The sequence below is a fragment of the Nicotiana tabacum genome, chromosome 2 (genome assembly GCF_000715075.1).
Source record: "Nicotiana tabacum cultivar K326 chromosome 2, ASM71507v2, whole genome shotgun sequence".
NCBI lineage: Eukaryota > Viridiplantae > Streptophyta > Magnoliopsida > Solanales > Solanaceae > Nicotiana > Nicotiana tabacum.
The window spans coordinates 20,331,588-20,357,171 of record NC_134081.1 but is presented as its reverse complement, the minus strand read 5'-3'; the positions used below and the strand labels follow the sequence as shown (position 1 = coordinate 20,357,171).

Here is a 25,584-nt window from a genome sequence, read left to right as displayed (position 1 = left end):
CTACCAGACGGGACGGACAACCACCAGTACAACCAGCTAGGGCCACGAGAGTCCGGGGTCACGGTAGGGGACGCGGTAGGGGCAGAGGTGTAGCTCGTACATCAGCTAGAGTAGTGCCTACAGATCCACCAGTTGATCCAGCTCAGGGGCCTGTTCCAAATGTGGTTGAGTCAGTAGGGCCAGCTCAGGCACCAGCTATGCCTATTGTGATTCCAGGCCTTCAGGAGGCTTTGGCTCAGATTTTCACTCTGTTCACTAGCCTTGCTCAGGCGGTTTCTGTTCATATACCGCGCCAGCCAAATCTCAGTCCTAGGGAGGTTTTCAGACTCCCGCCGCTCGTACTCTAGAGCAGGTGATGTAGGGACTTCAGAAACCAGGGCTACTACCAGCCCAGTTGGTTGCAGTTGCTCAAGCCCTGGTGGGTCACCCGTTATGACTGATGATGAGCAGAGGAGACTAGAGAGATTTGGGAGGCTCCAGCCTCCATCATTCAGTGGGGATGAGTCAAAAGATGCCCAGGACTTCTTGGATAGGTGCCAGTATATTTCTCGCACGATGGGTATTCTGGAGATCAGTGGGGTCTCGTTCACTACTTTTCAGTTTACTAGGGCTGCCTTCAGATGGCGGGAGGCCTCTGAGAGGCGCAACCTAGTTGGTGTAGCACCATTTACATGGCATGAGTTCTCCGTTCTTTTCTTGGAAAAGTTTGTTCCACAGACTCGCAGGGAGTAGCTGTGCAGACAGTTCGAGCAGCTATGTTAGGATGGCATGTCTGTAACCCAGTATGAAATGAGGTTTTCAGAGTTGGCTCGTCACACAGTTTGGTTGGTTCCCACTGAGAAGGAGAGGATTAGGAGGTTCATTGATGGCCTCTACTATCAGTACTATTTTGTTATGACTAGGGAGAGTGTATTAGGTGCTACATTCGATGAGGTAGTTAATATTGCTCGGCGGATAAAGATGGTTCGTAGTCGGCAGCATGAGGATAGAGAGGCCAAGAGGCCTCGTGGTTCGGGTGGTTTTAGTGGTGTTCCTTCTAGGGGACAGTCCGACCACATGAGGGGTCGTCTTTATAGGCCCGCTCAGATGTCTCGTCCAGTTCATCGTGGCACATCATCTAGCCATAGTTCATACAATGCTAGACCGGGTCAATCATATCTCAGTTCTCTCCCAACTGAGAGTTCATCTCGTGCACCTTCAGTTCAAGGATCATCTGCACTAGGTTCTTCTGGTAGTTATTCTGGTTCTCCGAGTTCGCCTTAGTATTTGCCACCATTTTCCGATAGGGGATGTTTCGAGTGTGGAGAGTTGGGTCATGTGAAGAAGTTTTGTCCTCGCCTTTTGGGAGGTCCAACTCAGCAGAGGAGTCAGGCCACAACTTCAGCACCAGTTTCTTCACCACCCACCCACCAAAATTGGGGTGGGGCTCAGGAAGCTAACAGTCGCCCAAGAGGGGTAGGTCAATCAGGTGGCGGTTAGGCTCGATTCTATATTATTCCTGCCAGGCCAGATGTCATTGCTTCAGACATAGTGATAACAGGTATTGTCTCAGTATGCCACAGGGATGCTTCTATATTATTTGACCCTGGTTCTAGTTACTCGTATGTATCATCATATTTTGCTCGATACCTGGATATGACCTGTGAGTCCTTAGCTTCATCTGTTCATATATCTACACCAGTGGGTGATACTATTGTTGTGGACCGCGTATATCGGTCATGTGTAATAACTATTGGGGGATTTGAGACAAGAGTTGATCTCTTATTGCTTAGTATGGTTAATTTCGACGTGATCTTGGGTATGGATTGGTTGTCTCCATGTCATTCTATTCAGGATTGTCATGCTAAGACCGTGATATTGGCGATGCCAGGGTTTCCAAGGATCGAGTGGAGAGGTTCTCTAGATTATGTTCCCATCAGGGTGATTTCATATTTGAAGGCCAACGGATGGTTGGTAAGGGATGTTTGTCATATCTGGCCTTTGTGAGGGATGTTGGTGTTGATACCCCTACTATTGATTTTATTCCGGTGGTGCGAGACTTTCCAGATGTGTTTCCTGCAGACATACCAGGCATTCCACCCGACAGGGATATTGACTTTGGTATTGACTTGGTGTCGGGCACTCATCCCATTTCTATTCCTCTGTATCGTATGGCACCAGCTGAGTTGAAGGAATTGAAAGAGTAGCTTCAGGAACTTCTTGATAAGGGGTTTATTAGGCCTAGTGTGTCGCCTTAAGGTGCACCGATTCTGTTTGTGAAGAAGAAGGATGGTACTATGCGGATGTGCATCGACTACAGGCAGTTGAACAAAGTTACAATAAAGAACAAGTATCCTTTGCCGCGTATTCATGATCTATTTGACCAGCTTCAGGGAGCGAGGGTGTTCTCTAAGATTTATTTGAGGTCTGGATATCACCAGTTGAAGATTCGGGACTCGGATATTCTAAAGATGGCATTTAGGACCCGTTTTGGTCACTATGATTTCCTTGTGATGTCTTTTGGGTTGTCCAACGCCCCAGCATCATTCATGCATCTAATGAACAATGTATTTCAGCCATATCTTGACTCGTTTGTCATAGTATTCATTGATGATATCCTGGTGTACTCACGTAGTCAGGAAGAGCATGCTCAACATTTGAGGATTGTACTACAGCGGCTGAGGGAGGAGAAGCTTTATGCCAAGTTCTCCAAGTGTGAGTTTTGGCTTAGTTCTGTGGCATTCTTGGGGCACGTTGTATCCAATAAGGGGATTAAGGTGGACCCAAAGAAGATATAGGCGGTTCAAAGTTGGCCCAGACCATCCTCAGCCACAGAGATTCAGAGCTTTCTCGGCTTGGCCGGTTATTATTGTCGCTTCATGGAGGATTTCTCGTCTATTGCATCGCCTTTGACTAAATTGACCCATAAAGGTGCTCCTTTCAGGTGGTCGAATGAGTGTGAGAAGATCTTTCAGAAGCTCAAGACCGCCTTGACCACAGCTCCAGTTCTAGTTTTTCCTTCAGCGTCAGGCTCTTACACAGTGTATTGCGATGCTTCTTGGATTGGCATTGGGTGTGTCTTGATGCAGGGGGATAGAGTGATTGGTTATGCTTTGCGTCAGTTGAAGCCTCATAAGAAGAACTACCATGTTCATGATTTGGAGTTGACTGCCATCATTCATACATTAAAGATTTGAAGGCATTATCTCTACGATGTATCTTGTGAGGTATTTATGGATCATTGGAGTCTCCAGTACTTGTTCAAACAAAAGGATCTAAAAATGAGGCAGCAGAGATGGTTGGAGCTGCTAAAGGACTATGATATTACTATTTTGTATCATCCCGGGAAGGTCAATATGGTAGCCGATGCCTTGAGTAGAAAGGTGGTGAGTATGGGTAGCCTTGCATTCATTCCTGTTGGTGAAAGAGAGCTTGCAGTTGATGTTCAGGCCCTGGCCAATCAGTTCGTGAGATTAGATGTTTCGGAGCCTAGTCGGGTTCTAGCTTGTGTGGTTTCTCGGTCTTCCTTATATGATTGCATCAGAGAGCGCCAGTATGATGATCCCCATTTGCTTGTCCTTAAGGATACGGTTCAGCATGGTGATGCCAAGGATGTTACTATTGGGGATGATGGGGTGTTTGCAGGGTCAGATTTGTGTGGCTAATGATGGGCTACGTGAGTTGATTCTTGAGGAGGCCCACAATTCATGGTATTCCATTTATCTGGGTGCCGCGAAGATGTACCAGGACTTGAGGCAACACTACTGGTGGAGGAGGATGAAGAAGGATATAGTGGGGTTTGTAGCTCGGTGCCTAAATTTGTCAGCAGGTAAAGTATGAGCATCAGAGACCGGGCGGATTTTTTCAAAGGTTTGAGATTCCGGAGTGGAAATGGGAGCATATCACCATGAATTTTGTAGTTGGACTCCCACGGACTTCGAGGAAGTTTGATGCTATTTAGGATATTGTGGATCGGTTGACCAAGTCCGTGCACTTCATTCCAGTTGGGACTGATTATTCTTTAGAGCGGTTGGCGGATATTTACATCCGCGAGATTGTTCGCCTTCACGGTGTGCCGGTATCCATCATTTCAGATTGGGGTACGCAGTTTACGTTGCAGTTTTGGAGAGTCGTGCAGCGAGAGTTGGGCACACAGGTTGAGTTGAGTACAATATTTCATCCTCAAATGCAGGGGCAGTCCGAGCGCACTATTCAGATATTGGAGGATATGCTACGCGCTTGTGTCATAGATTTTGGGGGTTCTTGGGATCAGTTTCTGCCGCTCGCGGAGTTTGCTTACAACAATAGCTACCAATCGAGCATTCAGATGGCTCCGTATGAGGCTTTGTATGGGAGACTATGTCGGTCTCCGGAGGGATGGTTTAAGTCGGGTGAAGCTAAGCTATTGGGTACTGACTTGGTTCAGGATGCTTTGGACAAAGTTAAATTGATTCAGGATTGGCTTCACACGATGCAGTCTAGACAGAAGATTTACACCGATCGAAAGGTTCGTGATGTTTCTTAGATGGTTGGGGAGAAGGTAGTGCTCAAGGTTTCACCCATGAAGGGTTTTATGAGGTTTGGAAAGAAGGGCAAGCTGAGCCCTCGGTATATTGGGCCGTTTGAGGTGCTTCAGAGGATTGGAGAGGTGGCTTACAAGCTTGCGGTGATAGCAACACAAATCAACTATTGATTTAAACAGCAAGGCAACAGGAATACCGTAAATATTACTCAAACGAATAATAAACACAGGTACAACCAATTAATCAAGTCCTTTCAATATACATCTTTATCTATAAGTTTTTCAATAAAATTCTCTAGAATATAATCCTTTTCAATAAATATATTTCGAATATACTTCCTTCAAATAAATATCCTTCCATTACAATTCTTTCAAATAAATATCTTTCGAATATAATTCTTTCAATTAAATATCTTTCAAATATAATTCTTTCAAGTAAATATCTTTCAAATATACTTCTTTCAAGTAATTATCTTTCTAATATAATTCATTCAAATAAATATCTTTCTAATTTAATTTTTTTCAAGTAAATATCCTTCCAATATAATTCTTTAAGTAATTATCTTTTAAATATACTTCTTTCAAATAAATATCTTTCCAATATAATTCTTTCAAGTAAATATCCTTCCAATATAATTCTTTAAATAAATATCTTTCAAATATACGTCTTTCAAGTAAATATCTTTCCAATATAATTTTTTCAAATAAAAGTCACCTTGTGACACCTCATTTAACTTTCCTAGCGTGAGAAATATATTCAACATATCATATCAAATGGCACGGCAATACCTTCGTGCACTTGTCTCATTCTCACCCAATACATATATGTAGATCAAATCAATTGGCACGGTAACACCCTTCGTGTATTTATATCTTTCTCAGTGTGCATACATATAACAGTACCAACTAGGTGGGAGAAATGCCAAAAACAATAAAAAAAATAATGTGGAGGCACACAGGAATCAACAATGACTACAAGTCAAATAGAAAACATAGGTGCACAATAACATCTCAAGATAAAGGCATGAATGTACACACAACAAAACGATATCACAATATAATGTATGTCTCTCGTCCTTGCCTACACGGAAACACCCTTCATGCCATGAATTTATTATAATATAAAAATAATTGCACAGCATCACCCTTCGTGCTTTTACTCTCGTCCTCACCTGATAATATAAATGAAATAGTACGGCATCACCCTTCGTGCTTTTACACTCTCAATGGCACGGCATCACCCTTCGTGCTTTACACTTTCAAATGGCACGACATCACCCTTCGTGCTTTACACTCTCAAATGGCACGGCATTACCCTTCGTGCTTTACACTCTCAAATGGCACGGCATTACCCTTCGTGCTTTACACTCTCAAATGGTACGGTATCACCCTTCGTGCTTTACACTCTCCCTCATATGATAATATAATTCAAATGGCACGGCATCACCCTTCGTGTTTTTACTCTCAAATGGCACGTTATCACCCTTCGTACTTTACACTCTTCCTTACCAAGCACATGTATATCATTAACAAGCAAGGTAGGAAGCATAAATAACATCAAGGAGAGTGTTTAAACCACAACACAATACAACAATTCATATCACAATTTGCCACTGACCACAACCAAATTCCAAATATGTAGCAGAATCAATAAATTTCTCACAGTATTAGCTACTTTAGATTTCTGAACTTCTAGACTCAACAACCTAGTTTTCATCATATTGTGAAGGAAGTTTGGGATACTCAAATACATGGTAATCCTATGTGGAGATTACAACAGAAATTAAAGAGTCTTAGCAGAAAATTGACTATATGGTCCAGAGAAGATATTGGTAATATATATGATCAGGTTGCTAAATGGGAACTTGAAGCTCAAATTGTGGAAGAAGCAGACATAATGCAGAATACAGATCAGAGTAGAGAGGACAACAACAAATGCCATGCTGAATATGTTAGATGGCTCTCTATGAAAGAATCCCTATTGAAGCAAAAGTCTCAAATCAAATGGTTTGAGGAGGGAGATTGTAACACTAAATACTTTCATAGTGTTATTAGGGAAAGAAGAAGGAAATTGCAGATTCACATAATTAAGAACCGCAAAGGCAATTGGGTTACATCTGAGGAGAAGATCACTAAGGCTGCTATCAATCATTATCAAAAGTTGTTCAATTTACCTCACCATGAGATAAATTTGGACATTCTAGAATGTCTTCCTAACTCCATCACTAAACATGAAAATGAAATGCTCACTGCTATACTTGTGTAACGACCCGACTTGTCGTTTTAAGAATTAATGTCCCGTTCAGTGACTTAAGGTCTCGAGCAGCTTCGCAATATGTATTATGACCCACGGGTGTGGTCGAGTTTGAATTACTGGACATTCAAAATTAAATTAAAAAAATAATCCTTATTTAGAAGCTTAAATAGAAAGAGTTGACCGGAGAGTCGACTTTTGAGAAAACAGCCCCGGAATAGAATTTTGATGATGTCAATAGCTTTGTATAGTGATTATGGATTAGGAGCATGTCCGGAAAATAATTTGTAGGTCTGTAGTGGAATTGGGCTTGAAATGGCGAAAGATGAATTTTTGGAAAGTTTGACTGGGAGGTTGACTTTTTGATATCGGGGTCGGAATCTGATTCTGAAAATTGGAATAACTTTGTTGTGCCATTTCTGACATGTGTGCAAAATTTTAGGTCATTCGGACGTGTTTGGGAGGTTTTGGCGTCATTTGTGGAATTCGAAAATTTCTAAGTTCATTAGGCTTGAATCCGTGTGTAATTCATATTTTTGGTATTGTTGAAGGTGCTTTGAAGGTTTGACTAAGTTCGTATGATATTATGGGACGTGTTGGTATGTTTGGTTGAGGTCCCGAGGGCCTCAGGTGTGTTTCGGTTGTGTTTCGGATCATTTTGGGCTAATTTGGATGCTGATTTTCTGATATCTGGTGTTGTTCTTCGCATTCGCGAGGAGCCTCTCATGTTCGCGAAGAAGGATTTGGCTTCTGGGAATTTGTTCTTCGCGTTCGGGAAGAAAGAAATCTCTGTTGCAATAGTCTGATTTTGGAGGCTCATATCTCATAATTTATAAGGAATTTGGAGATAAAAAATAAAATAAAAGTTGTAGCCCTTTGTGTCTAGTTTTCAGAAAGGTAAACCATTTGTCATTTGGAGTTGTGTACCCAAAGTTATAGTGGATGCACTACAGGCTGTCTGGGAAGAGTTTAGACATCTCTGTTGCACAGGGCTGACTTTGGAAACTTATATCTCGCAATCTATAAGGAATGAGGAGATGAGAAACGAATGAAAGTTATAGCCCTTTGAGTCTAGTTTCAAGAAAGTCAAATCATTTGTCATTTGGAGTTTGTTATAAAAGGTTATGACCATTATACTAGAAACTATTTGAGAAGAGTTTGAAAATGGTTGTTGGAGAATTTGTTCATCGCGAACGCGAGGGAAGGGTCGCAAACGCAAAGAACAAATCCCTGGGCAGCAGAATAAAGTCATAATTCGTCTCATTCTTTCATTTTTGGACCAAGGAACTCGGGTGAGGCGATTTTTCGAGAGTTTTTCAAGGAAAACATACTAGGTAAAAACAAGAATATAAACTAAAATTGGTTAATACCCCACTTACTTCCCCATAATTGTTTCTTCTTTAACTCAGTAATACTATTTCTTCAATATTTGCATGCCTTGGTGGCTACATGAAACTAGAAATACTTACACAGTTTATATTATTATATATATTGGCCATTAGACATGGCTGTTATTTTTAATTTTCCCCTCCCCTTTGATTCCCTTTGATCCCCTTTGTTGGCTGTTATTCCCAAACCCGTCTTAAAAGCTGGGTAAGCCAAGGGGACTTTGTATTGTTAAGAGATGTCTAGTACTTTCATCAATATGAAAGAGAAAACTTCTAGACTACCTGTATAATTATGGATTGGGGACGTTGAATAGTAAACTGTCCCAGGAATTTCTGGGAAGTAGCACTCTTGTTTACTCTCGAGTTATTAGGTCAATTGCTACTAAACGTGAAGTTTTTGATGGTTCAGACTTTTACACTGTTCTTCTCTTTTACTGCAATTCTTTTAATTCTTCGTTGCTTCTTAAGCTATAAGTATTTCTGCCGCTTTTAACTGGCCCCATTCCTCAACACGGAAACTAGCATGGTAAATTGAGAGATTTTCTTCTTTAGGTATACGTTACATGATTGCTACGTGTATTCTTTTATTTGTAGTGCTAAGTCCAATCCATTTAAAAGAATTCAACGAAAATTAAACAATAGTATTTTAAATTAAACAGTAGTTATAGTGCACAAGTAGGGCTCCTATAATTTATCCGATATTGACTTGGCAAAACATGGCTAAGCTTATTATGTGCCTGCCTAGTGAAAAGTGCAATATAGCAAGAGTTTGCCTCTATCAAATTAAATTACTTACAAGGCATTTCATGTAATTGCTGGTAAAAAGCGAAATTAATAAGCTGAAAAACTAAAATAATAAATAATCTTTTACAATATGTTAAATTGCATCTATAATAACGTAAAACCTTGATTACACTGGATATAAGTTAAATCCAAATTTTTGTACCATTTTGTTAAGAGTCAAAATCAGGAGACTTGGTATTCGGGGGCAGTTCTTTTTCGGTAATAAAAATGACTTGCTGTTAAAAAATTGTACATCATTAAAGATTTTGATCAAGATTCATCATTTCTATTTATTCTTTTGCATGATATATTAATTTTATTTTGAAAAATATGAAATAAGAGAAAGTTCTACTGATATTTCCGAGAATTAATAAAGAATTTACATATGTTCACATGTTATGGTCGGCCACAACAACTTGAGAATTAGGAAACATCCAAGCTGGTATTGAAAGTACTAAAGACAATTTCTAGTCGATGTATTTATAAAATTATTAAAAACTAATTAAGTGAAAGACTTGGAAACCCATAAAGTCTTCCAGTGTTGTCTTGCTCTTGGAAGTTGTTGTGAGCTAATTAAAAAAAAAGAAGAAACCAAAAATGGCACCTCTCCTAAAGAACACCATGCCTCATTTCACCCACCCACAACATCCAATAACAATATATGATGATGCCAATAACACTAAATATTTGTGCGAGGGTTGCATGATCCCTGGCTCAGGTAAAAGATATCACTGCCATGACTGCAACTTTAACCTGCATGAACACTGCGGAACATGTCCACCCAATCTTTCGTCTTTCATGCATCCCTACCATTCACTCAAGCTCGTTGAACACAATCACCTGCGCCAACGCTTCTGCAACGTCTGTCGAGACACAATCGAAGGCCTATCTTATAGGTGTGAGCTTTGTGAATTTGATGTCCATCCTTTGTGTACTCAGTTGCCTGAAACACTGCGCCATGCCCTACATAAGGTAACTAATCCCTCTGTCCTAGCAATTTTTGCTTCAGAAATATACTTTTTCATCAAATTGACTCTTACCGTACTTTTCGGATATTTTTTGAAACTAAATTTTAATTTTAAACTATTGAGTTAATCTAATTCAATCTAACTTCGAAGATTAGTCAATTTGACTCTCAAAAAGTAAAAGGTTAAACTATTGAGTTAATCTAATTCAATCTAACTTCGAAGATTAGTCAATTTGACTCTCAAAAAGTAAAAGGTGTAACATAAATTGGGATAGAAGAAATAATTATGTATTTCAAATAAGTATTTGTTTATCGATCTGGCCCATTTTGACCAATTATATTGATTTTGAGAAGCCATTCAACAAGATCCCTTTCCACTTGCAAAACAATGTGAAATTGTGTTTCTCTTCCTTTCAACCTCTTTTTATGAGAAATTAAAGTTATTTTTCATGTTAGATGTTATTTTAGGATGCACCCGATTTTCGTGCCTTAAAGAACCTATTTCTTTAACCTCAAATTCTAGACACAAATAGAAAATAAAGTGCGAAAATTAAACAACACAATGATTTTTATATGAAAAATTTTCTTGCTCAAGAGAGTAAATATCACGACCTACCCTCGTAGGATTTGTCTCAAAACTTCACTAACTTCAAAGAACGTTTTTAGGTTACAACTCAATAATTAAAAGGATTAACTCTAGAACATTACCCCTACAATCAACCTAATTATAGTCACCCCTTTCTAAACTAACTCTATCTTAAAAGAACTCTTCAAAGTTGTTTACCAATATTAGATTTCTCTATAAGCAATACTATTTATAATTTGGAATAATTGACTCAACCTCAAAACAACTAAAGAATTGCATCAACTTCGTCGTCAGGAACAAGTTCTTCAGTCGAGCAGTTTGAATCCTTGAAAGCTCCTTCTTGCTATGATTTCTATTTGCCTAGCTTCAATAAATTATGTGTTTCTGTGAAATAAGAGTTGTCTTGAATAGCAGGAGTTGGGCTGCTTTATATAGGAGTGAAGTTGGCCGAATCCTTTTTCAATTTCAGCTCAAAATCCTAAAATAATTTAGTCACCTCTTAAGAAAAATAAATCCTAAAAAGATTTTATTTTATTTTCTTAAAAGATTCCTTTACGTGTTTTTCTTTCCATGCAAGTATTTCCATAATTGAAATTCCTGTTGACTACAAATTCTTTCAGCTAATATTTTCCTTGTTGCTCACAAAAGAATCTTCAAGGAATCTGACTATCAACGAGAATCAATTTTTCCAACTCAATTCTTCTTGTACTAGGAAATAACTCTAGCTTCTGATCAACAAACTTCAAACAACCTGATTTTTTGCAAACGTTTGTTAATTATCAAAACCAATTAAGCTTAGCTCAACATTAGAGAGAGGACAATGGTCTTGAAATTTTTTGTAATAGCTCACCAATTCAAAACAGTAATTCAGAATAACTTCCTTAATTTCTGACCAATTATATGTGAGCTCTTTAATACTCTTATGAAGCCAATTAAAATAACATTATGCATGCCAAACTCTATGATATATGTGGATGACAACGTACAAGTGTTGTATGATTATATTAATTAGACAGGAATTTTGATGATGATATTGTCATTAATTAAGCAGCATCCTTTAAGGCTTTTGGGCTCGTCTGAAGCTGGGATCTGTGCTGTTTGTAGTGGAGGATGTGAAGCTTCCTCATGGCGTTATAGGTGTCAACTATGTAAATTCGATATTCATATGGGTTGTGTGCCGATTCAATGTGAAAGGAAAATGACTACGTACGTTCCACCATCGGTATTCCCTCAGCAACAACATGCTTATGGGATCAGTAGTTCTCCATATTGGAATCCTAGTCCAAACTATTTTCCTGGTCCATCTAATATGCAACATTATAACTACATGCCACACCCACCGCTACACCTACAACATCATCATCAGGGGCAGGCTCAGACTTATTATGGTGGAGGAATAGGGCAAATAATGTTTGAGTTGGTGAAAGCACTTGTGGTTGGGGTGATGACTAACATGATATTTGGGGCTTGATGATATTACTTCACTTCATCCGTATGCAGCTATGGTAAGTGTAATGCTCCGTAACATCTTAAAATTCCATAAATCTGTCTTTTTGCTTTAGAACTCGTTGTTATAATGATACGACATGTTGGGAATTAAGTATATATGATGCTTAAATGTGATTATGAACGATGATTTGTGTGACGGGAATGAGTTGATTACGGTGGAGGCTAATACCATAGCAAAATTAACTAGGTGATAATTGATGTTTAGGAGTGGAAAGAGCCCATGCCCAAGGGCCAGGCTGTACCATGAGAGTGTATATGTGTTTACCCTCAAAGTCGGATCACAATTAAATTTGTAAGTGGTTTTAAGGATACGCAGATTAATTTGATACTAAGCGATAAATTAAGTCAAATTGAATAAACAAAGATAAAAGGATTCAAACCACACGAAGAGGATAGTTCCAACCTTAATAAAATATTCACCCTCGATCCGGGCTCGCTATAACTAACACTGATGAACAAGAGAAAGAGCTAATAACTGAGAAAATATTGTATATTATTTTGGAATGTGTGTTGCCCTCTTTAATAAATTATCAGACCCCCTTTATATAGTAGGGGAATCCTACTCTAGGTACAACTCTATAAAAGGTAAAAGAAATCCTCTAATTAACTGATTGTCGGTTCTTCACCGATACATGCTGAGATCCTCGCCATGATATCCGGTCGGTCACGGATATTGAGGCCTTCCGTTGGCCGTGCTCGATTGCCCGATAATGTTCTTCGAAGTCATTCAAGGCTAAGACCGATTTCGAACCATGACCCCGAAATTCTTGAGGGCGGGCGTCATGCCCCCGGATTCTGACTCGATGAGACTTTTGCGTCGATTTCGGTTCCCTGACATCATGTCTCGAGCTTGGATTATTTTGTAGGATACCGGGGTGTACCATGAACCCGGTTTTACCTGTATACAAATAGTCACCTCGTTTCTCGGACAGTAAATAACGAGAAATGACATGAGCTCCATATTCTTACTTCGACACATCGCGGCAGAAATGACAAAACACTCGAAACGTCTCGTTTGCATGTCATAATAGCATTAAATGCATGTCAGCTGCCGGTCGGCCGTCCCTGGACGTGAAGCGTCGCTCAACTCTTATAAATACCTTCTCCTGTGTCCATTTTTTACTTTACACCAAATCTTCTACCTTCGTACCTTCAGTATTTTAATACCTTCTAGTATTTTTACTTCCGTTACTCACTTCAGTACTTTGCAAAAACTTTTACTTATCTCCTACTCAATCCAATCAAGTCTAATCTTTCAACTTTCAATCTTTCTCCATCTTTTCCAAGCTTTTTCTTTCGTAACAATGAAAAATACCTCAAAATCTGTTCCTCAGAAGGATGCTCTTTCTTCTTCAAGACCGACCACTGAGGTCGAGGAGACCGTCCCCTATACGGTTGTTGATGAACCGGCGGAAGAGCCCCCCTTGAAGATGTTCATTCCCGGTGGCTGTTCGATCACTAACAACTTCAAGGTTGAGAAGCCTTCTTCTGGACAGGGTCGGCGTGAAGAGGCGTCGAGATACATCTGCTCAATTACCGAAGAGGTCCTCCCCGCGGTCCGAAAAGACTACAACTAGGCCGACAAATACATAGTACCCCAAAGAGGCCATTACCACCCGTGTCAAGCGATATCTAAGTGTTTACACTTATCTCTTTACAATGGGCCCGATAGACCCGGTCATCTTAAAATTTTGCAGGAGGTATAACATATGCCTTGGCCAGTTCCATCCATCCCCGTGGAGGATCATGATCCTCCTCCGATTCTTTGTGAACAAAATCGATGGGTGCTCGTTTACCATCGATCATCTACTCTGCTTATATAGCCCCCGAATCTTCCAGAGGCGACTGATAAAGCTAGTACGCCGGGCTAGCAAAGCCCCATTCTCGAGCATCAACGATGATTGGGATCAGTGTTGGCAAGGACATTTTGTTCGGGTGAGGACCTCCGAACCGGTACCTGCTGAGTGGAGGTCGTTCCCCGAAAGGTGGAATGCATCACGTAAGTATTCCCTTTAAGCGTCAATTTTATGCTTTATCTTCCCTTTTCTTATCGGTGCTTGTTATGTTGTAGCCCTTGCTCGAGTTTCGAATGCTATCCCTCGGCTCAAGGAGAGCGGCGAGGGCATTGTGTCACAGATGCCCTACTCCGAGCGCTCATGTCGCAAACTTTCAAAAGGCCGTTGGGAGGCCCGTTCCCATGGTAAGGTTCCTTTGTCGAACAAGTCGTATTGAACTTTTTCTTCTAACATCGCACCCTTACCCCCTTACTTTATTTTGCAGGTTTGCCTAAGAACGTCGAGCTTAGGCCTCCGATCGGTGACGAGGACTTGCCTGTTGAGTCTCCTGCTCTGGGGCAGGCCGGAGAGAGGAAAAGAAGGAGGGCTCTAAGTTCCCCGAGCTCAGAGAAAAATAAACCAAGGAGAAGGCTAGTGCGCAAGCCAAAGGAAAGCACTAGCTCCTAAACACCAGCTTTGGACTTGCTCTATCGGCTTAGGGACGAGTCTGAGAGGGAAGAGACTTTTGTGGCTCGCGGGTCGTTGCCCCTGGAAGAGCAGGTGGCCGTTGAACCAGAGGCCCGCAGGGCTGATCTTCTTCAAGCTAGGGAGGTCGATGAGCAGGTCGGGGCTGAGGCTTCCCAGGATGCGAGCAATGCCCCGAAAGAGGCACTTGGTGTGATAGATATCACAGAGTCACCCTCATTTATCGAGTCTATGTACAACGAGGATCAAACGGTGAAAGAACGACCCAACGAGGGGGTCCACAGAGCAAACAATCCCCTCCGCTGATTATTTTATGGCGTGGATTCTACCGCCATGGAGGATTCCACCGGATTAGGTGATTTAGAGGTACCGAAGAAAAGTTCGACTTCGGAGGCAGGTGGGCCAAACTCGAGCTCGAGACTGGTCAACCGGTTCCTTACCCCGATTGCGGATCCTAGTCGGAAGAGATCAATTATCATCACCGTTCCAGAGGATGCCCGGGTTATTTCTGCCCCTGTTGGGGTAGCTAGTTACCTTCGGTACCTGGTAACCGATGAAGATCATGCAAAAATGAACGATGTGGATGCGCCATGCCTGTTAAATGAGGCACAACATGTGCTGAAACGGGTACGGTGTTGCTAAACCTTTTCATTATTTAGCTTTAGTTCTTGATTATTCTAATATTTCTTCTCATATTTGCAGGCCTCAATGCTTCACCATGAAACCTTCCTGAAGTATTAGGATGAGCTGAGCCAACTCGAGGCCGAAGTCAAAGAGCTTGCTGAGAAGAAAGACATGTACAAACTTCTCAACGAGCAACGTGAAGGAGAGGCTAAGAACCTTCTAGTCGAGTTGGACACGGCTTAGAAAGAACATGCCGACCTGGTGGAACATGTAAAAATCTTTAAAGTTCGTGATGATGAGCTAGACACGGTGACTACTTGTCAGAACCCGTTGGTCCAACAGAAGATTGATTGGATCGACCAACTCTGGGCCGAGATGGATGTAATTAAGGTCGAGGTCGAAGAGTAGAAGGGCAAGCTGGATCGCTTGGCCTCGAAAATGTACACTGCCCGGGTGCAATTGACCTCAGCGGAGGCTCAACTTCGAGAGATGAGGGAGAAAGCTGAGGCCCAGTCCCAAAAGGTTGAGGTGCTCTAGTCTCAACTGAGCTCGGTTGTTGCCGATCGGGATACCCTCGCTAAGGAGCTTAAAGCAGCCAAGTCAGTGGCTGAAATAACTAGGGCCTATGCCGATGAGATGGTGGCCCAGTACAAAGCTGATGTTGAGGCAGCCCAGGACCGCTTGAAAGATATCATTGAATATGTGAAGTGGCAGTCCCGAAGGGAGGCCCTCGAGGACGTTTATTCCTGGGGTTTTAATTTATCAATCGAGATCGAAAATGCTAAGGGGTTTGAGTCTGAGGCCAAGAAGTTTGCATATATCGAGGACGAAGGAGACTCCGAAGGTTCTGGCGGATCTAGGGACAGAGAGGACCCTAATTGTCCTGGTGATGAGGCGGGCTCTGGCGAGGACCAGGCCACTTAGGTATTTTGTAGATGTTTTTGTACTTTTGTATTTTTTGTTGAGACCGTTTGGCCTTTGTAAAGATCTTTTAATATATATACAAGGCTTTTTCCCTTCGGCAATTTCCAAGCTTATTTCTTTTTTCTTTTCACTTTATGATTGCAAAGATTTCAGATGCCTTAGCACGTAATAATCAGGTCTTATTCGGAGATTCGAACATTGTTCGTTTTCAATATTATATTTCTTAAGACTCGTGGGGGGCTTGGTATAACCGGAAGTTTTCCCCGTAATGTTTACTTAGAATGTTTTATAATTTTGCCGAGGGTAGCATTCGAACCGGTTTAAAAAATTTTAACGCCTTGTGTTTTGATTATGGATCTCGGACGTCTCTGAACCATTCTAGGACAGAAGTAAAGTTTTAAGTTCGGATGTTTCCCAATGGTCTTATTACCCCCGAGTCATCCAGGCTTGCCCAAGATAACAGTCCATGAATAGGGATGGCCGTAGCCTTTAAAGTTCGGGCACTGCCTAATAGGTTTTGCGCCCCTGGGCTTCGATAGCCCACGCCGTCCGAGTTTGTATTTGGATGACAGTCCCCGAGTGAGAGTGATCTCTTGGAACCGGATAGAGGTGGCCCTTGGGCTGGATGTCTTAAGGGAACATAATGTAGTAATTTTTTAGAGACAAAGTATTTATCTGCAAGGTAGAAATTTCTTTCATTTCTGTGTGCAATATACAAAGTTTTAAATGTGTTCAAGCTTTTTGTTATGGCTTGGGTGGTCTATGTAGGCATAGTTCATTTGACCGTTTGGACCTTACAATAAATCTCATCCACCGAGCCTCGACTATTCGAGCACAAAGTTTCTTTCCTAATAAAATCATTGTCCGAGGGTGACGCCCCCACTATTCGAGGCCAAACTTTAGAGAAACCTCGGATACTGTTGATGTTATCTTTGACAATGGTTCACAGATGGTCTTCAATTCTAAGTTAGCATGATCCACTGTTTCCTCGTTAAAAACCTTGTCGAAAAACCTATTTGGGACAAAACCAGTTCAAGAGAAAAAGAGCTCAACACGTGCTTTCAGACCTAAAAGTTGTATCATTCATTGACCGTTACTTGCAAGTGTTAGTCCGATATGTAAAGAAAAGAAATGAATGGGTTCGTAGCTTAGCAGTAGTATCATTTTAAGTGGGTTATGTTCCAATTGTCTGGTAGTCGTTCACCGTTTTGCGTTTGTACGATCCTTTACTGGTGATCTCGATAATCCTATATAGGCCTTCCTAATTCGGTCCCAGCTTCCCTTCCTCCGGGTTCCGAGTGCTCAGCGTCACCCTTCTTAACACCAAGTCCCCGACACTGAAGTGTTGAGTGTTGGTTCTTCGATTGTAATACCTTTCGATCCGTTGCTTTTGGGCGGCCATTCGGATGATGGAGACCTCGCGCTTTTCGTCTAAGAATTCCAAGTTCGTACTCATAGCCTCGTCGTTTCACTCTTCGATTGCATATTGAACCCGGAGACTCGGTTCTCCTACTTCGACCGGTATAAGAGCTTCTTCACCGTAGATCAACGAGAATGGAGTGGCCCCGGTACTGGATTTTGAGGTTGTACGATATGCCCATAGGACTCCAGGAAAGATTTCCTTCCAATTTCCTTTGGCATCGGTCAACCACCTTTTGTGGTTCTGGAGTATGGTTTTGTTCATGGACTCTGCTTTCTTCTTCCCATTAGGGTAATAGGGTGTCGATAGGATTCTTTTGATCTTATGGTCCTCGAAAAACTTGCTCACTTTGCTTCTGATGAACTGCTTCTCGTTGTCGCACACGATCTCGGCCGGCATTCCTAACGGGCATATTATGTGGTCCTAGATGAAATCAATAACATCTTTCTTTCTGAATTTCTCAAATGCCTGGGCTTCCACCCACTAAGAAAAATAATCAGTCATAAATAAGATAAATTGAGCCTTACCGGGCCCCCAAGGCAAGGGACAATGATGTCCATCCCACATTTCATGAATGGCCAGTGTGACAAGACCGAATGTAGCGGCTCCCCGGGCTTGTGGATCATCGAAGCATGCCTCTGACACTCATCGCATTTTCATACGAACTCCTTTTCATCTTTTTCCATATCGATCTAGTAATAGCCGACTCTGATTATCTTATGAATTAATGACTCGGTGCCCGAATGGTTCCCATAGGTGCCCGAATGGTTTTCTCTCAAGATATACTCGGTATCTCCCCGTACAAGACATATTACGAGTAGGCCATCGAACGTTCTACTAAATAAGGTAGCATCGTAGGACAAGCTGAACTGTGCCGCCTTTGTACGCAGAGCCCTTGATTCTTTAGGATCCGACCGTAGTTTTTCGGTCTTCAGATACTCCATATATTTATTTCTCCAGTACCAGGTTAGGCTTGTTGAGTTTATCTCAGCGTAACATTACTCCACTACTAATCTCATGAGTTGTGCGACTGTCTCCGAGTTGAACTCATCGTCGTCGACAGACGATCCCAAGTTAGCAAGTGCATCAGGCTCACTGTTTTGATCCTAAGGTACATGTTGCAAAGTCCACTACTTGAACTAGTGTAGCGTTATATGCAGTTTATCCAGGTATCTTTGCATTCGATCCTTTCTGACTTCGAACGTCCCATTAACTTGGTTCACCACAAGGAGGGAGTCGTACTTAGCCTCGATCACCTCTGCCCCCAAGATTTTAGAAGTTCGAGAATTGCAATCATGGCCTCTTACTCAGCCACGTTGTTAGTAAATTTTATAGTCCTAATAGATTGTCTAACTATATTACCTATTAGTGGCTTCAATACGATGCCAAGTCCAGACCCCTTTGCATTCGAGGCACCGTTCATAAAGAGGGTCCAGATTCCCGAAGAAGTCTCCGAGTTCAACAACAACTCTCTTTCGACCTCAAGTATAAGGGCCGACGTAAAGTCGGCCACAAAGTCTACCAAAATTTGAGATTTGATGGCGGTCCGGGGTCGATATTCAATTCGTACCCATTGATTTCCATGGCCCATTTGGCCAGTTGTCCTGAGAGCTCGAGTTTATGCATTATGTTCCTCAATGGGTAAGTAGTTACAAGACATATGGGGTGGCATTGAAAGTATGGTTTTAGCTTCCTAGAGGATATTAGCAAAGTGAACGCCAATTGTTCTAGGTGAGGATACCTAGTTTCGGCCTCGCCTAGAGTTCTGCTAATATAATAAATAGGAAATTGCATACCTTCTTCTTCCCGGACTAGGATTCCACTTACCGCCACCTCGGATATTGCTAAGTATAGATACAACTGTTCGTCTGCCTTCAGAGTGTGAAGCAAAGGTGGGCTCGAGAGGTACTGTTTGAGTTCCTCCAAGGCTTGATGGAACTCCTGAGTCTATGAGAAGTTATTCTTCTTCTTCAACAGTGAGAAAACTCGATGGCTCTTATCGGACGACCTCGAGATAAATCGACAGAAAGCGGTTATGCGTCCGGTTAACCTTTGTACGGCCTTGACATTGTCCACTACGGTAATTCTCTCTATGGCCTTGATTTTATCAGGATTGATTTTGATCCCCCGATTGGAAATCACGAATCCGAGAAATTTTCCGGATCCGGCTCTGAATGCACATTTTTCTGGGTTCAGCTTCATATTGTATTCCTTCAATATGTCGAAGGTTTCCTGCAAATGCTTCAAATGGTCCTCTGATCGCAGGGACTTAACCAGTATATCGTCAATATAAACCTCTATTGATTTTCCTATCTGTTCTTCGAACATCCGATTTAATAGGCGTTGGTAAATGGCACCGGCTTTTTTTTAGTCCGGATGGCATTGCGTTATAGCAGTAGGCACCGTACTTAGTGATGTAGGATGTTTTTCCTGATCACTCAGGTCCATCTGAATTTGGTTATACCCGGAATAGGCATCGAGAAAACTGAGGATCTCGTGGCCGGCCATCGTATCGATCATGCGATCGATGTTGGGCAAAGGGTAAAAGTCCTTGGGACATGCCTTATTCAAATCTTTATAGTCAACACACATTCTCATTTTATTCCCTTTTTAGGGACTACCACTACGTTTGCTAACCAATCCGAGTACTTAACCTCCCGAATGGACCCTATTTTAAGGAGTTTAAATACCTCGTCTTTGATGAATGCATGCTTGACTTTGGACTGAGGTCTTCTTTTTTGTCTGACTGGATGGAACTTCGGGTCCAGGCTCAGCTTGTGAGTAGTTATTTCTTGGGGGGGGATCCCAATTATATCAAGGTGGGACCAAGCGAAACAATCCATATGAGCTCGGTACTTAACCTTGTGCCTAGGTATACCTTTCGATTGGCAAATACTCGATCAATATGACCTGCTCCAGTTCTTCGACCGTTTATTTGGTGGAATAGGAGTCATCGGGGGTTATAAAAGACCTGGGAATCCCGTAGTCGTCATCTTCATTGGTCCCCTGCTTCTCCGATTGGGTCGGGGCCTGTGTAGGTAATTCCTATTTGGCTTATTCCTTGGCGACCGAACCAAGACCTTTTGTCATTGTATGTGCGAATATCGGGACCACCTCGTCGACCACGAACATCTCCTTTGCGGCCGATATTTCTCCTTAAATTGTTTTTATCCCTCCTGGCATTGGTAATTTCAACACTTGGTTCAGATTCGAGGATACTGCCCTCATGTCGTGTATCCATGGCCTCCCGAACAGAGCATTGTACCTCATATATCCTTCGATTACATAGAACTTGGCTTCTTGAATGGTCCCGACGACGTTCACCGGTAATGGTATCTCCCCTTTAGTGGTCTCACATGCCATTTTGAATCTGTTTAGAACTCGGACTGCAAGCATGATTTGATCTTGCAGACCAAGCTGTTCCACGACCCTCGCTCTGATGATGTTGGCCGAGCTACCTGGATCAATCAACACACGCTTAACTTGAGATTTATTTATGAGTACATATATTACCAGTGCATCGTTGTGGAGATGCACGATCCCTTCAGCGTCCTCCTCTTTGAAAGACAAGGTTCCCTCTAGCACGTAATCCCGAGTCCGTTTTCCCCTTGTGATGGATACTTTGGTGCGCTTTAGCATCGACCCCTGGGAATATCGACCCCACTGATGATCATGTTAATGATGTGTTGAGGTTCCTCCTGCTCGATCTGTTTATTAGAATCTCTTTTCCTGAAATAATTCTTGGCTCGATCGCTCAAGAACTCTCGGACATGTCCGTTGTTGAATAACCGGGATACTTCTTCTTTTAATTGTCGGCAATCCTCTGTTCTGTATCCGTGAGTGCCATGATATTTGCACATTAGGTTAGGATCCTTTTGAACTGGATCATACTGTAGAGGCCGGGGCCATTTAGTGTCTTTGATGCATCCGATGGCAGATACGATAGCGATGTTAAAGTTGTAATCCGATAACCTTGGCACTTCCTTAGTCCTGATGGACCTGTCGAAATTGTTTTTGCTCATGAGTCCCCAGTTGTTTTGACATTGATCACTCCTCGTTTCACTTCTCACAGGGTTTCTCCTAGACCCACTACTTCTTCGATCTCTATTGTATGGCTGATACTGATCCATGTTTGATCTTAGTTCACGATCAACGTCTCTCTTAACTCCGTCAACGACTCTGACGGGATAAACGGACCCGGAAGGGGCCCCAAGCTGATCATCTTCGACCTTGATTTTTGATTGATACCAGTTATACACGTTGGCCCAAGTAACAACCGGATATTCTACCAGATTTTGTTTCAGCTGCTGTGAAGCCGATGAGCTTCGAACATTGAGTCCTTGGGTAAAAGCTTGAACGACCCAATTGTCTGCGATCGGAGGTACGTCCATCCGTTCCATTTGAAACCAGGACACAAATTCTTTGAGCATCTCATTATCCCTCTATTTTACTTTGAAAATTTGACTTCCTAGTCTTGACCTTGATAGCCCGGACGTGTGCTTTTACGAAGGAATCTACAAGCATAGAAAACGAGTCAATAGAACTAGGAGTTAGGTTGTGATACCATATCACAACTCCCTTTGACAGAGTTTCTCCGAACCTTTTCAGCAGGACAGACTTGATCTCATCATCCTCTAAGTCGTTCCTTTTGATGGCGCACGTGAAGGAGGTCACATGCTTATTTAGGTCGGTTGTTCCATTATACTTAGGAATCTCGGGCATGCAGAACTTCTTAGGGATCATCTTCGGATCTGCGCTCGGAGGAAAAGGTTTTTCAACAAACTTCTTGGAATCCAGGTATTCTAATATCGGCGGTGCTCCAGGGATTTGGTCGACCCTGGAATTGTAGGTTTTCACCTTTTTGTTATTGGCTTCGATTTTCTTATCTCCCGATTCTATCCGTTTTGTCAGCTCCTCAAGCATCTTTATGATCTTGGGGTTAGTACCCGATTAATTTTGATTCGGCCTTTCCGTGACCAGTTCATTTCTGCGGGTGACTTTCCGGGATGGCTCGGGCTCAATTTTTCTTGGCGCAAAGCTTTAGTTCTGCAACTGGGCTATCGCTGCCTGTTGAGCCTGTTACATTTCGAAGATCACCGGCAAATTGATCCCATCAACTTCATCGATGTGCGTATTTTTGGTAATCGATCGGACTTCCTTGCGGACGTTGTTCTCAGGATCGGTAGGCAAATTTGCATTGATGGCCACATGCGAGCTAGCGTCGATCGGGTCCGCGGCTGGAACTCTGCCGAGATTGTCAGGGGGGCACCTCGTTACCGGTTGCTACATTGTTGTTCTCGCTATGGTGGCCAGATTCAGCATCCATGTTTAGAGGGGAAGACTGGGAGTTTGATATTTCAAACTTTAACCTAGAATCAAATATATTCCAAAGAACAAGTGTAAAATAGGGTATGTTATGGGAATTTGTATCAAATTACCATTATTATCCTTAGCCCCACGGTGGGTGCCAAACTGTTTACCCTAAAAATCGGATAACAATTAAATTTGTAAGTGATTTTAAGGATACACAGATTAATTTGATACAAAGAGATAAATTAAGTAAAATTGAATAAGCAAAGATAAATGGATTCAAACCACATGAGGAGGATAGTTCCAGCCTTAATAAAATATTCACCCTCGATCCGGGCTCGCTATGACTAACACTGATAAACAATAGAAAGAGCTAATAATAGAGAAAATAATAGTATATTACTTTGGAATGTGTGTTGCCCCTTAATGAATTATCAGACCCCCTTTATATAGTAGGGGAATCCTACTCTAGGTACAACTCTATAAAAGGTAAAAAATTCTCTAATTAACTGATTATCGGTTCTTCACCGATACGTGCCGAGATCCCCGCCGTGATATCCGGCCGGTCACAGATATTACGGCCTTCGGTTGGCCGTGCTCAATTGCCCAACAATGTTTTTCGAAGTCATTCAAGGGTAAGACCGATTCCGAACCCTGACCCCGATATTCTCGAGGGCGGGCGTCATGCCCCCGAATTCTGACTCGTTGAGACTTTTGCCTCGATTTCGGTCCCCTGTCATCATGTCTCGATTTAGGCTTATTTTATCGAAGACTGGGGTGTACCATGAGCCCGGTTTTACCCATATACAATAGGTACCGTGCCCATCACATAATTCTTTTAGATACTCAATTTCACACAAGTTTCAAAAGTGAAGATTTCAGCCTTAAATGGGAATTTGGTTGACTTGGGCATGAACCCCAAGGACTTGATTGTCGTGTTAGATAAATATAGTGTAAATAAGTTACAGGACGATGGAAAAGGGATGGGTGAATCTTGATTCACCCTAATTCACTTGCATTTGTTTGGGTGGCTTACGGCCAAATCATTAATTAAGGAATTGATAGTGTTAAGATTCAAATAACATATATAGCTAGGCTATCTTGTGTGAAGATTCAACGTTATTTGGGACATTGTTGGATACGTGATTCTGATTACGCACTTATAATCAAAGATTTAGTTGATGTATTTAAGAAGTGTGATTATGATACTACGGTGCACTTTTAAAAAAAAAAAAATACTTGTCCTACCTTTTGGAGAGAGTTCTATGAAAACTTATTTGATATATATATATATATATATATATATATATATATATATATTTACATATATACGCGTATAGATCCTGATTAGACCAGCCAAGCAATGTTGTTTAATAAGCAGCAACTTCCATCTCCAGTGGTGTGCGCACTTCTGTGTCCGGTGGCAGAATATTTGTTGCATGATCTCTTTCGTTTTGGGCTGCGCCCAATGGCTTCTTTATGTACTTTCAAACTTTTTAGAGGCTCAAAACCTTTCTCGATACTTGATTTGTTATGTTTGGAGTTTATGCTTAGCTATGTTGGTCATAGATTTGAGATGAACCATTTATCCTTTGTTCGGACATATGTACTGTTGTTTAAGGATCTATGTGTGAACATTGTCTTCTCCCTTTGAAATTATCGTGTGTTTGATACTTGTTGATTTGTTAGTGCCATGAAAGGCGACAGAGGAGGTGGGTGCTATCAGATGTCAATAAAGGCCCCCCTAAGTTTGGGTCATGGCAGTAACTGTTCTAGGAAAATTTTTTGAATCGGATCCCAATCAATGGATTTAATTTATATTCATTGGTAGTATAATGAAATTTGTGCAATTTAATTTGCTGTAAAAAGCTACTTGTCTTATACTTTTAAGATTATTAATTTTGCTTTTTACACGTAAATACATAATATTCCTTTTAAGTGATATAATTGTGTTAAATTTTGTTACATGATTAAGATATAGAAATTAAACTCATTCTATATTACACTTTTTTGCCAGACATGTAGATTGGTAGCCGTTTTCTGTCAAGTCAATGTCGTAAAATATTGTCATCACATAATACATAACCCTAACTCCTTGTGCATTATGAAAATACACGAGGGGTGAATTGTAGCCGATTAGTAAAACTTAGATGACTATTTAGGTGATGTTTTAACTTCAATACCGCACAAGAGGGAGGGGGAGTGATTTGTGTGGTGTCTAATTTTTTCGTGTGGACAGATTATAGAAGGACCTGGTTCTTCTATGTGTTCCTTATCCTACTGTTGCGGAATAATAAATGCAAAAATTAAAGAACGCAAGAAATTTTACGTGAAAAATACCTGGCTCAAAAGGTGAAAAAATCACGACCTACTTCCCAGTAGGATTTTTCCAAAACTCTTCACTAAATCACTGAGCCAAAAACTGCATTTACAAAAGTAAACGTAGGATTAACTCTAATCCCGTTGTGGCACACGGCCTCTAACTGTTGCGACAACTTCAAGTTAACTCTAATTTGAATACTCTGAGTACCTATTACAATTGCCTCTAGATAAAGCTGAAAGGTACAATATGAAAACATCTACTACAATTGAACTAGAATAAAAGACAAACACTTGGAACTGGTTCTTCTATCTGGCTCAAGTAGCTTCAGGTTCGCACACTTGAATCACACACAAACTGCTTGCAAAATGCCTTGCTATTTTGTTCTCAATTCACGTTTAACTTCTGCTTTTGTGCGTTACTGTAGAATGAGAACTTCCTGCGATTTATAGAGTTAGTAGAGTAGAAAACAACTAGAGTTCTAATGCTACTCTTCCTTGTTGGAAGAGTTCTAGTTG

The 25,584-nt window shown here is 41.5% G+C and overlaps 2 long non-coding RNA genes across 2 annotated transcripts; both read left to right on the top strand.

Annotated features, from left to right (window-relative positions):
• Nucleotides 1–9,437: 9,437 nt before the first annotated feature.
• On the top strand, nt 9,438–24,402 carry LOC107824643 (uncharacterized). The gene is made up of 3 exons (XR_012699493.1): nt 9,438–9,898; nt 11,531–11,984; nt 24,087–24,402. It is a non-coding gene; the product is annotated as an uncharacterized LOC107824643 (long non-coding RNA).
• LOC107824653 (uncharacterized) lies at nt 11,991–24,014 on the top strand. The gene is made up of 3 exons (XR_012699494.1): nt 11,991–14,188; nt 14,269–15,095; nt 15,171–24,014. It is a non-coding gene; the product is annotated as an uncharacterized LOC107824653 (long non-coding RNA).
• Nucleotides 24,403–25,584: the final 1,182 nt, after the last annotated feature.